The sequence below is a fragment of the Myripristis murdjan genome, chromosome 13 (assembly GCF_902150065.1).
Source record: "Myripristis murdjan chromosome 13, fMyrMur1.1, whole genome shotgun sequence".
Classification (NCBI taxonomy): Eukaryota; Metazoa; Chordata; class Actinopteri; order Holocentriformes; family Holocentridae; genus Myripristis; species Myripristis murdjan.
Window position 1 is genome coordinate 21,575,852 of NC_043992.1, and position 8,847 is coordinate 21,584,698.

An 8,847-nucleotide genomic window follows, 5' to 3' on the forward strand; every position below is an offset into this window, starting at 1 on the left:
GGATATGTAGGAGTTAGAGAACTCATTTTTTAATACAAGCAACATACACTACAAATGAACACTTTGTTTCTAGAACCTACCATTTCCGTGGAATTTCACCCTAAGTGGAAGAAGAGAAATGTTACAATTTACCCCACAGGTAGGGTTAATTGTAACAAAGGGAGTCTTAGTTTAACACTTATAGAAAGGTTTGGTTTAACATAGTTTAATACAATCTCATCTACATTCTGTTGGGGGATACTGATTGTGTAGGCCATCAGTGGCGTAGCGGAGTCCCCCGCCCCATAAAAGTCTTATGGCCAATATAAACGCAGGCCTACAGTATCACAAATACGCCATGAGTCCCATTTAGGATATTACAAGAATACTATACGCCTACCATACGAAATAAAAAAATAGGCCTATAGTAATAGTAAAAACCCACGCAGATGTGCAGTGTTGTGCGTACTGCAGAGGTAATATTCTGTGGATGAATGAATGAATGAATAAAGACAATCAACCCATCCCACATGGAGATATTCTGACACCACATAATCATAACTCTGGCTTGTAAGCCTCAAAGAAGAAAAAAAAATCTGTTAATACACTAGTTGGACTATCTGTTTCAATATACACTAGCTACTAGAAAGAATACAGTAGAAATCTCATGATGACAGGGGCTCACATGTTATATCCACACACACATGCTCCACCTTGTGCACGCACGCATGCACACACACACGCACGCGCCCGCACACACACACACACACACACACACACACACACACACACACACACACACACACACAGCTACACTACGCAGCTAACGTTACTCTTATGTTAGTGACAAATATGCAGTTGTTTTTATTGTGGCTTAGTTGTAAAACTGTGTTACAACCAACCCCACTGTGTAGTCACTGGTCTCAAACCTGACTACCACTCGCTATGAGTTAGCTAAATGTTTTGAATCAGTGCTATGTTTTAGGCAACATGATGCTCAATACATTGATGTAAGATTGGATTCGGTAACGCACGCACACAATTCAGTAGTCAAAAAATTAGAAAGGTAAAGAAATTCACTTACTTGGTGGTAAAACACACCTTTACACGTATCTCCTCAAAAATGCAGCCAATTCCCCCCAAAATTCATGCTGGGCTCTCTTACGATCATGTGACAAACTAACCGGAAGCACTTACCTAAAAAGTTCTGGTACAACTGACCCCGCGTTAGTTTCTACCCCACGCTCCCCTATTATTATTACTTTTTTGGCAGTTCTACTTTACATGACAGTGACAGTCAAGAGAGACAGAGAGGGCAGGGCAGAGAGAGGAGGGATGACACCCAGCAAACAGCCTGAGGTCGGATTCAAACCCAGGATGGATCAGGACTCAGGTCCAACATGTGGCCAGCACTCTTATCTGGTGAGCGACTGAGGGCGCCCCCTAAAGTATCTTTTGATATGAATGACTTTGCACAATGTCCGACCCTTGATCAATCGTTTTGCTGCACAAGGAAGATTCGTTGTAGACTGCCGATTTCTGTAATGTCTCTGTCCATTTGAATGCACATAAGGCAGAGATCATTTTTTTTTTTTTGTAAGAGCAGCTGGTGGAGAGGGATATAATCACAAATTCAAAGCTGGCAGTAAGTACACCTGAGAGGTTATACAGGGAAGTGGGAGCGGAGGCTGCCATAGCTACACAAACTCTCAGTGGCAAGGTAAGGTTAGGGGCGGAGGCTCTTGCCGTCGCCCAGGCCTGTAGCACAGATCCAATGATGCAGTTACAGGCAGGGGTGGACACGGAGGATCTGAAGCTTGCCCTCCACCTAAGAGCAGTAGAGTTCAAAAAAACAAAAAAACAAACAAAAAAAAAAAACATGAGGTTGAGCTTATATATCTCTGCATAAGGCCTACGGAGCTGGACAGACCTCTGTCTCACACTACGCCCACCCCTGTGAGTAAGCATCTTCCCACTGCTTCTTCCAACCAGTTTGATGTTAGCAGGTCTATCGCCTTAGTTCAATCATTTAGAGAGCGTGAGGTAGATTTGCCTTTGACCGCATTGCAACAACCTTAAAATGGCCCAAAGATACGTGAAGTTTAAGCTAGTGGGAAAGCCTCAAGAGGTGTGTACAAGCTTGTCCATGGTTGAAAGTTTGAATTATGATGTTGTGAAAGTCTCTGTGTTGCGGGTTTATGAACTGGCCCCTAACATATATTGCCAGAAACGCTCTGCATGTGAAAACTATTCCAACCAGACATAGAGCTCATACATGAGCAAACTGTTTTGCTGGATAAATGGTGCTTGGCGAGAAAAGTGACAAAATCTGCTCAACTTTGTGAGCTTATTCTGTTGGACGAGCTCAAAACATGCCTCTCTGAAATGGCTGTTGTCTACATGAATGAGCAAAAGGTTTATTCGTTGTCTAAAGCTGCTGTGCTTGCAGATTAATTTGTTTTGACTCACTGTGCTGTTTTCCCCTCTGTGTGCCTTGATCACGTCCCTGCTGTTAATGTTTGTCAGTGTCAAAAAGGCCCATCCAAAAACCCACCACACCCTAGCCCAGATTCTTCTGACAGCTGTGAATATTTTGCCATATTATGTCTCATGACCTTATTGCTTGGTGCCCTGCTCTTCAGCATAAAGAGCAAAATCAGACCTCCAAACAGCCAGAAAGTGTGGGTTTTGTTCAGTCTTCTGCTTCCTGTTGACCCAGTCAAGCCCATTAAAGATGGGGTGGATGAGGGTTACAGGCCGTTCATTCTCAAGAGCACAGTCTTTGATGGGGAAGGATGAGGATCAGGTAGTAATAATAATAATAATAATAACAGATTTTATTTGTAAAGCACTTTTCATTCGATAATCTCAAGGTGCTACACATAAAAACAAAAAAAAAGAAAACAGGAAACACAATAAACAATATTAAAAACTCTGAGACGGAGAAGCGGCAAACAAACAGACGGTCCCCCATGGTGGAGAGTCTGGTTTTTGGGACCCGAAGCAGCAAGCTGCCTGTGGATCTGAGGGAACGGGTGGAGGTTTATGGAGTGATACGTTCTTGCCAGTCATGATTCTGAATGACCAGCCCCCTTGTTGCAGAGGGTTTTGCCTTTTTTGAGCATGGCTTTTTGTGGTTCTGATTGGTTTTTGTGCAGGGTGTGGAAATGAGTAGCTTGTGAGTTCCATTGCATACTGTGTACCTGCATTCTCCTTCATCTCAGGTCCTGTCAATGTTGGCCTGCACTCATGTTTACCAGTTAAGGGAGTAACTTTCAATACTGTGCCTGAGTCCAGCTTGTCTGTGCCTGCTGCTGCTAACTGTGTTCCCTGCCTTTCTTGTCACCCATGCGCAGTTGTGTAAATTTGATTATGCGCTGAATCTGTCCAATTCAGTTTTGTGACCTGCTCTTGAGTCTGTGGAGACAGACATCTCTGCAGCTAAGCCCGAAAAAAATGTGTTGGATAGTTTTCTGTCTGCCGAGGTGGAGTTGGTCTTTGATGTGGATAGGAGTGCATTCATTAATGCATACCAAAGTGATCCAGCCCTGGCTACGTGTTTGACAACAGCGCCTACCCCAAATGCTGATGCCCTTTGTGTGTATATTATTGTAGATGACATTTTGATGTGTAAATGACACCACCACCCCCACCCCCACGCCCGCTGGTGGCGATCTAGGATGGAATTTTTTCCAGCAAGTGGTGGTACCTCAGAAATTCTGTTCCCAAGTCCAGAGCCTTGCCCATAATAACTTTTCTGATCCTTTAGTAATTAAGGAAATGTATATTCACATCCTGCGTTATTTCTTCTGGCCAGTTTTGAAATCTGATGAAGCCAAGTTTAGCTGCTCTTGTAATCTGTGCCAAATCAGTGGAAGGCACAATCAGACCAGTCCCCCTGCTCTGTTAAATCCTATCCTGGTGCTTGGAGAGCGTTTGAACACATAATTCTTGATTGTGTGGGTCCACTGCCTGAAACAAAGTCTGGTCACCAGTATTTGGCAATCTTAATGAGCGCAGCTACCAGCTATCCAGAGGCAATTCCACTGCGCACATTAAAAGCCAAGGCTGTTGTGAGGGCACTGTTCTTAGGGTTGCCTAATCCAAACAGATCAAGGAACAAATTTTAGGTCAAAACTCTGCTCAGGTAATAAAACACAGTCCAGTGCTTACCACTCTCAGTCCCAGGGCGTGCTCGGACGTTTCTATCAGATGTTAGTCTGAGTCCATGATGAAAAAGTACTGTGTTGAGACTGGGAAAGATTGGGATGTACGTTTGTGTTTTCTTCTGCAAGCGGAAAGAGAGTGTGCAGGAGTCTACTGGGTTTAGTTCTGCAGAGTTGGTGTTTGGGCACACTGCACGTGGCCCCCAACTATTTGTGATAGAGTTGTGGGTTTAGTTGACTTTTTGTTTGTGTTTAGCTTGCTGGCTTTTCCACCCAAACTTGGTGAGATTTTGGTGAGATTTTCTTGCATGGTAGGATTGGTCAGCCTCGAGATCAAGCTTATGCATCTCTACATAAGGGCTGTGGCGCTGGATAGACATCTGTCTCACACCACGTTCCCCACTTTCAAGTGCTTGGAGTTCCCCTTGCTTGTTTGTGCCTAAGTCAGACTAGAAGTCCCATTTTGTACCGATTTCAGACATGTAAACAGTGTCACCAACGCCAATTTATATCCTTTGCCTCATTTGAGATTGTGTTAACAGAATTGGTTCAGCTACTTTTGTCACAAAACTTGATGTACCATTGCTGTAAGTACCATTAGAAATTTCTGCTTTTGTTACTCCAGGCAGTTTCGTCCAGTATACTGTCATGCCCCTTAACAAACATCTATGAGGGAAGATGTTTGTTGACAGGAAGTGGGGTGTTATACAGCCAGTGGTATTTATGTTTTATGTGTAACGTGTTTCGGGGAAAGTGAGACCTCTCTTTTTCTCTGGTTAAATCTGTGTGTGTGGTATTGGTTTACTTTTGTAAAGCTTGTGGGGTAGGATCGGTCAGCCTCTACGCTGAGCTTATGCATCATAAAGGCTATGGAGCTGGATTGACCTCTGTCTCACACTACATCCACCCCTGTGAGTATGCATCCCCCCACCGCTCCTTCTGAGCAGTTTCAGTTGCTTGTTGGTTTGTTGTTAGTTTTAGCCTAACACCAATGTATGATTTGCATCTTCTGTTAATAAGTCAGTCACAGTGTAAATAGCACAAAGCTGTAGGGGTGAATTGCCATTTTTCTTTCACAGTTTTGTTTAGTTCAAGGAGTTAAGTATAGCAGATGTATTTTGTTTCTTTCTTTTCTTGTTTAGGTATTAGGTAGAACACCTAACTAGAATATAGATTGGTTTTGCTTGTTATTTTGGCCTGGATTCACACTGAAGTCAGTTACTTCTCCTGTTGTAGTTTATACGAACTGAAAGCCTTTTCTTCACTGATTGTAATTATCATTTTTGTAGCAATAAACTAATTACTCATTTTTTTTTATCTGGTTTTGCTCTCCACTCTCATCTTGATGTTGCACCCTTATACCCCCTAGACTGGGTTATTACACACACACACACACACACACACAAACACACACAAACACACACACACAAAGTTCAGCCTTACTAATCATTAACATAGTTCCCTTTATGACTTGTTGATGGCTACAGCTGTACTACGCACGATGACACACACAGTCTGCCTCTTATTACTATTTCCTGTTTATCTTTCCTCTTTCTCACTGATCCATTTTGTCTGCTGATTCGCTCTGTATCTGTTTTGCCATCTTTGCTCTGCTTTTCCGCTTATCTGGGGGCAAAAGCTGGGGAGAAAAGTAAATTTCTCTGGACTTTTTAGTGGTGTGTGTGTGTGTGTGTGTGTGTGTGTGTGTGTGTGTGGACACGTGTGCATCTGGATGTGCACTTTATGTATGTATGTGTGTGTGTGTGTGTGTGTGTGGCCCTTAGTAAACAATTCCACATGCAATGAGCCTCTCCTTCTTTGTTTCTCATTTACTCTGTGAACAAATCAGCCAACTTTAACAGTGGACAACAGCCCAAGAGACATGGAGCAATGGAAGGGATGGCTCCATAGGGACTCATGGAGCCCAGCAGGAGGTTTTGGATAAATGCACAGAGAGCAAGAGAGAGGGAGGCGGTAAACAGTTTGTTTGAGAAGAGACAAGCGCCGTCTTCACCATAACCACGCTCCATCAGGGATTAGGTGGTTAAAGGAAGAACTGACAGGCATTTGATAGGAGCCTTTGAGAGGATGTTTCTCTCTCATTCTAACATCATCAAAACAGGCTTGGGACTGGAATGCACACACACAACCTCCCCATCCTCCCACCCATGCACGCACACACACACACACATTAACACACTTATACACATTAACACACACACAAGACTTCATTTCACCCACGCCCTTTTAATGTCAATCTGCTGTTATGAAGACAGGGATGAACAGTGAAAAAAAAGAAAAAAAAACATTTAATTTATTCCTTGTGTGTAAGCTGGGAGAAATGAGATAGTAAATATCCAATCATAGTGTCACAGACAAGCATATTGGTTTATGTTTCGCGCTCGCTGTCTGTCTCTGGATGAATGTGTTTATTTGTGTGTTTGCACATGTGCATGCATGTGTGTGCACTGCATAGGTGAGCTTTTTTGAGGTGCTGTAATGAATCTTCTAAAGAACAAACAACTCTGTGCCTGTATCATGAAACTTCGTTTTACAATAAAATATATGTGCTGTATATATGTAAATATTACATATAACTTTTATGGAAGTATTGTATACAACTTTTTTGAGAGTCGGCATATACAGACGGGTGACACAGGGAAACTGAAGGGGATTAAGTGATTCATGGCATTTGGAAAACAGTTGAAAACAAAGTTGTGAGTGCTGTATATGTATGAGCAGGTGAAAATTAACTGTCATGGGTCACTCAGCCCCTTGGGCGAAGAACACAGCCATGAAAACACAACTATTGAAACTGATCTATGGTTCCTATGTAAATGCATGGTATCTTATAGGATTACGATTCTACTATTTACAGTGAAAGAAAACCATTTTGGTCAGCACATTTCAACATCAATCCCATTCTAGACAGATGTCAGAGTTACCTATAGGTGTTAAATTTGGAGACTGTGACAGACAAGGAAAATGAAAATGATTTTGTACATACATCTCTACACGATAAAATTTCCCGTGGGGACTCCTCAAACTATTTGGTGCCATGTCTGTTTTCGGTAGACTCAGGTGTAAGCACAGATTGTGTGGCTACATTTTTCGTAGGATGGAGCAAATGAGACATGGAATACCAAACCAAATTTTAAAATGTCATGATCTCTCCAGGTGCCTTGCTCAACGACACTCCACTGACCACTATAATATGTATTGTACTTTATGTGACTGTAAAGTGACCCACGCTTTACAGTGACTGTAAAGCTGGAGCATGATAAAATACTGTGGATATAGGGCACTGAGAAAAAATTCAAATCCTATTAAATTAGTTAATGACATACTACATTAATATAGAATAGTTAAAAACCTACAGCCAATGGCCTTTAGACTGCACTGAAAGTCCTATAAAGTTGTTACTATTACTGTAACTGAGTTATTACCAATAACTGATGGGGTAATTCATGAATGAAGCATTGCTTTCACATTTGTCAGAATAACAATGAGAGGGTATATTTTGAAAAAAATGTATATAGTTATTTTTGTTGTGTTTTAAATGTTGGGGTAAGGCCAGTTTCTGATACCATTATGTTCACTTGCCAGAAAAGATTGGGAATCAGTATTATAACATTTCTTTTCTCATTTAATGTATCTCAGCATCCATCAAAATAGAAACTAATAGCTTGTCACTTGTCAAAATCTCATCTGATCAGGCACAGAAACTGCATTACTGGTGGAAACCCCTCTTGACAGGCATCAGTAGTGACAAAAGTCAAAATTTTATGTCAAAATATATGGGTGAAATACAACAGCAACAAGTAAGTGCTCTGTTCGGAGAGAGCTAATGTTGATCGTTATTGGGTGAACTTGTTGCAAAACACTCCCCTCCTCCCATCCTCCGCTCCTTCCCTCAAAAATATCTACTCCCACCAGCTACTGTGAAGAGAACATTTAGAACAGAGTGTAAAGTTAGCTGGTCATTGTATGATTTTTGTGTTAAAAAGTTAAAAAAAAAAAAAAAAAAATCTGATCAGTGAAAAAATAATTTTATTTCTTGCTGTCACTTGAGGCAGCCAAAAAACAAAGTTGTGTTGTACAGCTTTAAGTCTCTGACCCATCTCTGTAACCAGGAAACCACCGGCCTTCATGTAGACATGTCTGTTATCATGTTCACTCTATCACCAATCACAATTGTTCTGAGCTGATGTCCAAGTCCATGCAAGATATTTGGGTCAGAGCTCACTTTTCAGGCCGTATTATTTAGAAGTCATCGCGGTACATGGTCCTGATGTATGTCACAGACAGATTACCAGGGATTTAGCCTGTTAATGCCTGCAGTATGCTGCTGGCTAAAAGGTTAGAGAAGTGTAAGTGTACCGTGACTGCGGGGCAGTGAGTGGGCAAGAGCGGTTTCTGTGTGTGTGTGTGTGTGTGTGTGTATGTAAGAGAGAGAGAGAGAGTGAGAGAGCAATAGGATGACAGATTATATAGCCATCTCTGTGGTGTAAAATTTCATTTGAAACCCTGCTTTCGATTCAGTCTTAATAAAACACTCAACTGTCTTGCGACCCATTTAATGTCCCACTGTGCGCATACCCACCACAAACACACTCTTTCTCTCTCTCTCTTTCTCTTTCTATTTCTCTTTCTCTCATTCACTCTCTTACTCACTCACATAAACATGCATGCACGCGTGCAC